Below are 6,695 nucleotides of genomic sequence, written 5' to 3'. Positions count from 1 at the left end.
GGAATGTGAGGTCGCGCCCCCCTCCCTCCCTCCCCTCTATCCTCCAATCCTCTCACTGTCGCTGGCGGTGCCCCCTCTGTCCACCTCTCTCCCGCTCTCTCTGTCTCTCTCTCCCTCGTTGTCGGCGCGCGGGGGCCTAACTGCGCATAAGTGAGGTAGCAGACGTGGATAAGGCGAATACTTTGCTTTGTCTGCAAATAATGCATGATTCATGCCGATATTTTGGTGACAGTCTCCTGTCTGTCACCGTGTTACTGCGCCACACATCGCCAAAGACGCTTCCTTGACGGCTCCTTCTCTCCGTCCCTCTCCTACTCTCCTTTATCCCCGTCGACCTCTCTGTTTCTCTCTCTCTCTTTGCTCCGCTCTCTTCTTACCTTTTACTCTTCCTGCTAAACAACGAGTTGTATCAGTTTCCGTAAAAGTCGCCCGCGCCGCCGGTCGGCTCGCGCGTTTTGCTCTGTGGTCCTCCCTGCCGGGCAGGCTCGAGGTTCCTGCTGCGCGCTGCGTTCCTTCCTCTGCAGCAGCAGCATTCCTCCTGCCCGCTGCATGCAGTCCTGCGCGGGGGTCCTTCCCGGCTGCTACGTCGATTCATTACACAGGCTCGGGGAAGGATCGGAGGAGCAGGCGCGGTGAAAGTGTTATGATTGTTGTTATTATTATTTTCCGGTGTGGGCCAGCAGTACTTGTAACGCCGTCTACGCGCGCCGCGGTGTCAGTCGATGGGTCGCCCTTCACTCGAAAGAAATCAGTGTCATACACCCCCCGAGAAAACCATAACAAAATCAGGAAAAAAAAATCAACAACGGTAAAATCAAGAAAAAAATATTTGGAAAAAAACAGGGAAAAAATAAAAATAAAAAAATCAGAAAAAATCAAGAAAGATCAGAAAAATTGATGTTCGCTTGCATTTGTAGTAAGGGACCCCTCGGTGTCAGTACACACCACACACTGCCCGCTCTTCTTTTCAGGCGCCGCATAGAGCCTTATCTCCAACGCCGTCGAGTACCAAACAGTGCAGTATACTGGCTGCATAATCGCAGATAACCCGCTTTCAAACTGCACGGACGACGAGCCCGCCCGAAAAGGAGAGATTGATAAAGTATACCCAATAACATGATCGCCTAGAGGCGCCTATTATTATCTCCTTATCGCCCGTCAACTGCGTTCCACCCCGCCCGTGTCAATAAACGAAATGATCCAGCTGTCCGTCACACGGGGTTATTGGATGACTGCAGTTACTGCGTATAATGAAGGTGAGTGCAACGCATGGTATGTGTGGTCAAGGGGGGAAGAGGGGGGGGGAGGGGGTTACGATGCAAAACAAGCGCACGGATAGCTAAGGGGGCCGGGCCCTAGAGGAGGGGAGGGGGCGAATGTGAGATAATATGAGCGAGCAGGGCAAAGGGCAAGGGGGCGGGCAGCAGGTGCGCGCGGCTTGGGGAGGTACGACACGCAGATTACGCAAGGCTGATGTGTGTCTTCGCCCGTATCGCACGTATATCGTGTATCCATCTCCACTACCCTCTTCTCCTCCTTCCCGCGACCCTTCCCCTCCCCCCATCCACCTTCCCGAGAAAGATGGCCTCGCCCATGACAACGTGATGACAACGAGGAGGAGGCGGAGGAGGAGGCGGAGGAGAAGGGGGAGAAGGAGGGTGTGAGAAAGGGGGGGGGGGCTCAGGGGGTTGATGGGCCCAGTTCCCCTGAGGGCGCTGCGTCGCTGCGCTGCAACGCGATCCTCCTGGCGGGTATCCGGTGGCGCGGCGCATCTTTACCTTACCACCGAACCTAACCGGTACATATACCCCGCGGCGGGCATCTCTGTACCCCTCCGAAATAACGGGGGCAGCTTGCCCGGGGGTGGAAGCGCGGCTGTCCAGGGCGGCCCGGAAAACATAAATCAGAATGCTCGGGGCATCCGGCCCAAATGTATCGCTCTGCTTGCTAATGAGTGACAGGGAGAGAGCGAGTTAGTGAACGAGAGAGAGAGCAGAGAGCGAGCGAACGAGAGAGAGAGAGAGAGAGAGAGAGAGAGAGAGGAGTAAGTAAGCGAGTGAGCGATCGGCTATGACTCACCCACACTCACTCACTTGCTCCCGCACTCACCCTCCATAACCCGCTCACTCTCTCACACACACTAGAGTGTATTTGTGTGTGCTATGCCCACATTGCCCCTGAGAACGCACACATACACAGATGCACTCTTTGCCAGAACTGATTATTTTGCCTATGGGGCGGATGTGAACAAGCGGGGGGCTCCTTTTAACGAGCTCAGCCGAGCCCAGGCCCAGGGCACGGGGGGCACCGCGCGCTGGCCGCACCGGTGGTAAACCGCGCCCGCTCACAAAACAACATAACGCAATAACAGTTGGAGTAAGTTCCCACCGAGGGGAGCAGAGGGTACCGAGGTGCACCCGTGCGTCGGAACAGAGGAGTGGGGAGAAAAAGGAGAGTTTGTAATTTTTGGAGCAAGTTTGGGAAACGGGGCGAGGGAGGGGGAAGGTGGTGGAAAAATAAACAAACAGTGATACTACTCTGAGTTGTCGTGGAAAACAAGATACGTATGAGGAGTTTCCGACGCTGCGACGCCGGCGAGAGGTGGGCGTTGCGGTTTCCAGCCGCCGCCGTCGTCACCTTGAGTTTGACGGCTGATTCGTCCGTCACCGCCGTCCCGCGGGAAAGGAATAAGGGCCGGCTCTGGCTGGAGGTCCTGGAGGTCCTATGGATGGAGGTCCTTTGGAGGTCCTGGAGGCCCGTTCAGCTGGTCCTCCAGTGGCTGTTCTGTGTGTGGGAGACTGCAGAGAGCCCTGGGCAGCAGCGGGGGCCACGGCCGGGATGCAGTTAATTGCTGGGCTGTCGTCTCGCCTGCACATAAATCTACGGCCCCGGCCCTTGCTGCCGCGGAGTCACGCCACGCCACGCCGCGTCACGCCACGATGTGACTGTGGCATGTGCGTCAGGTCGGACACCCCATTCCACAGCGCCAGAGCCGCTATCGAGGCGTCACAATATCTGCTGTTTTCTTGTACGTGACCTGGTGCTGCAACGCTGCTGGCGCGCGCGCGCGCCACGGCAAAGTGAGAGCACTTGATCGCCCCGTGTCCACGCGAGTAGTATGTCGTCGGCGGTGTCCAGCCACCGGGGCCAGCGGAGCTTGGAGCAGAGCAGGACGCTCGCCTCCCGCGATGGGCGATATTAGTCCGCCCTTGATGGATGCTAACCAGACAGGATCTCCTTCAATAATGCCGAGCTTCCGGTCAGGCCGTCGCCGAGCTCCTCCTCCTCCTCCTGGTCGGGTCGCCGCCGCGACGGGCGCTGCTGCACTGCAGGGCAGGGCCTGCCAGCACGGACCGGACGCGAGGCGACACTGCAGGTCACGAGAGCAGCAGGGAGAGAGAGAAATTATTGCTCGGGAAGGACTTCTTCTTCTTCTTGAACCTCGGGTAGGCCAGGGATGTCCCCCGCGCCTGCCGCTCCTGCTCGCTTGCGATGCACCTGCTGGCGCTGGCGGAAAAAGGTGTGGCACGCTCGCTTGCTGGTGGCAGCAGAAGGGAAGGAGCAGAGAGGGGGGGAGAAAGACACGACGGCAGCAGTCCACTCCACTCCACTCCCCATTCTGAACCTGTTCCCCGGGGAGTACGACTCCCTCCTCCATTAATTTGGAAATAACGTCGCGCAACGCAGGCGTTCCTGTCGGCCCGGCGGCGGCTGTTCGGTTCGGCCGCGCGCTGCAATCCCACCACCGCCGCTACCGCCGCTGCTGCTCCTGTTGATCCTGCTGCGTGCTGCAACCCGACGCGGCCCGGCCCGGCCCGGGCGGGGTAAACTGCGGAAAGGAAAGGGTTATTTTGTTGCAACGACCTGCTGCGCTGCTGCGCGGTCCTTAGTGCGCACCGGTGCTCTTCAGGCGTCTCTGTGGCGTAGCGTAGCTGACAATGAGATTTGGGAAGGGGGGGGGGAGGGTCTGTCCCTGGGGGCCTTCCATGCACCACACCACGCGCCACTATCAGCTATCAGCCTAGAGGGGGCCGACGACATGACGCCGCACTCGGCTAGTTTAGAAGAGCCGCCCGCCTCGCCCCGCACGGCCCCGCTGGCTGCACCGTTACAACACAGCCGTGGCCTAAAGGCTGATGAGACCGCCGCCAGGAGGAACACCCGCGCCGCGCCCTGATAGCGCTAGGGCTTTGACACCGCCCCGCCCCCGGCAACGAGGCCCGCCCGCAGCTCGGCGGCGCCAGCTGATGCTGCTGCTCGCCGCTGCTGCACAGCTGTGTTGTTGTTTTTGTTGCTATTGCGGTTAGCCGTCTTATTGTTTTCGGCTGTCCGTTTGTTTTCTTTATCCCGCGCGCCCCACCTAAAAACGGCTTAATTACCTCTCGCGCTCGGCTGCTGAGCCGCGCACGGTGCGCGATGTGTCGGCTGAGCTTTGTCGGGCTGAGCAGAGCAGCGCAGGAGCGGCTGAGCAGCGCAGCCCCGAGCTGTGAACCTGAAAGTGAAACTGTTGAGTGACGCAACGTCGTGTTCCGGCCATGAGCCGGCCCTGGCTGGCATGCAGAGGGGGGCGGAGGGGAGGGGGTGGGGGGTCAATGCGCCGGGCTGGGCCGGGCCGCGGGCACGCCAGCACTGCCGGCAGCAGCCGCGGCCGAGACGGGCCCGGCCGAAGGTCTCCATGAGGGAGGTGCCGCTCGCCTAAATAATAAGGTCGACACGACGTGTGAGTGTGTGTGTGTGTGTCGGCACGAGGCACACATGGCCGTGGAACCTCGCTACGGGACGAGGGGAACACCCCATCTCGGGTGTCAGGCTGCTGCGCGCCAGCCGCCAGGGCGCCTGCCCGGGTGTAGGGTAGGCCGACCCGCCCGGCTCCCGAGCGGTCGGGCTGCCTACCCACTACGCCGCTCCGCTCCGCGCCGCGCCGCCCACGCCGTCGCCCTCCCGTCGACATGAGCTGGGGGCGCGCGCAGCCTCGCCATGACCTACGGCACGCCACGGCGGCGCCCCGCCACGCCGCTATGCCGCACCGCGCAGCGCCCCTCCATGAGCTCATTGAAAGGGACATGTGGGCGCGGCGGAGCGAGGACGCTCCCCGCCATAGCCCGGTGCAGTGCACACAGGGCACAAGTCGTTGACCTCGTGGGCTACAAAGCCGCGGAGCAGGCAGGGCGGCAGGGAGGGGGGGGGGTCATTTTCACCTCACTGCACCAGAGTGTCAGCAGGGCAAAGAGTGGAGTCGGGAAATGGGGTCAAAGAAACCTAAGGGTCAAACCAACACAGCAGCGTGCGCGGCGCAGAACGGTGGTGAAGAGGCTGCGAGTTGGAAGGTGCATCGTAAAATGTGTCTCCTGCTCGACCAACGGAAAGGGGAATCTCAAAGCAGGAGAACGACACTTCAGTTGATACCGGGGAGCTGCACCGAGGTGCGGGCTCACAATAAACGCCATGAAGGCAACGCTTTTGACGAGGAGCGACAGAGTGAAGCACTCGCTGGGTTATTTCGCTACGGCGGGACCATCATGAAGGCTCTGCGAAAGTCGCGACCTTGCGCTGCTGCGTCTAGTTTTTGGCCGCGCTGCGCCCCGGAGTTGTTGGCGACGGGAAGGCTGAGCACTACTCTCCTCCCGGTAAATCATGTGGCTCGTGGCAGTGCCGGTCAACAAAGCCACTCTCTGACCCACATCCAGGAGGGGGCCTGGGTCTGGCCCCCAGCGCCGCGGTGCGGTGTGGCCCGGGGACACTCTGGATGGGCATGAGGAGAAACTTGAACTTTAACTAGCGATTTCATTTATGAAGCAGGGAACGTTAAGTTGATGACGAAGATGGTGTGGACGAGGATTCTTTTTTTCTTCTTCACAATGAGGCCCTGAGGTCAACGAGCGCGCAGGCCCGAGCCGCCCGTGTGCCTCGCACACGGCCGTGCGGGATGAGTCGGAGAGGAAGTTACGCAAAAGTGTCGTCTTTGTCATTGCAGTCGCGTCCCGCTGGTATTACTGGTTGTCCGGCGGGTGGGTGGGCCAACGGCGCCGAGGAGGATGCTGAGGCCGAGGCGCAGCACAACATTGACTTGGCAATAATTCAAAAACCCAAAAGCCCAAAAAGGCGCCAACACTAACAAATTGGAAGATATCCGCCCCCCCCCCCTTGTCGTCGTTTTCGTTTCAATCTGCCTACTTTAAATCATCACTGGGTAACATTTTAAAATATCTGTTGTTACATCCGCTCCAAGGCGTGTTTAAACGAGGGGGCCTCAATTCCGGCAATCTGCGAGAATCTTCGGCAATCTCAAGGTAATCGGCTGCAAAAGCCATGCTTTTTGCCTACATTTAGGATGACATTAGTGCGTTTTTCCTAGTGACAGGTGGTTTATGCCCTCAAAGATAAATATTACTCAAGCAATAATCTGGCAATCTTGGCAATCTGGTGTACATCCTATACAAGAGAGTTGAGGCCCCTTCGTGTTTAAAGCAGTTCGGGCGTAACTTTAATCGTTACATTTTCCTTTCATAACATCATTTATTGTGACTTTCCGCTCCCAGCCGTCAAGTTCAGGCGGCCGGGCGCAGGCGGGCGCCGCTTTGCTGTTGTGAGAGGTCAGCGCACAGCGCGGTACACACAGCCACGACACGGCGCGCCCGCCGCGCGCTGATAGGGCGAATGGTGAACTTATGATGTTTGCGTGTTTTCGAAAGGGG

Source organism: Frankliniella occidentalis, unplaced genomic scaffold (genome assembly GCF_000697945.3).
Source record: "Frankliniella occidentalis isolate FOCC.00 unplaced genomic scaffold, Focc_3.1 Scaffold236, whole genome shotgun sequence".
Lineage (NCBI taxonomy): Eukaryota > Metazoa > Arthropoda > Insecta > Thysanoptera > Thripidae > Frankliniella > Frankliniella occidentalis.
This window is presented reverse-complemented; position numbering follows the sequence as displayed.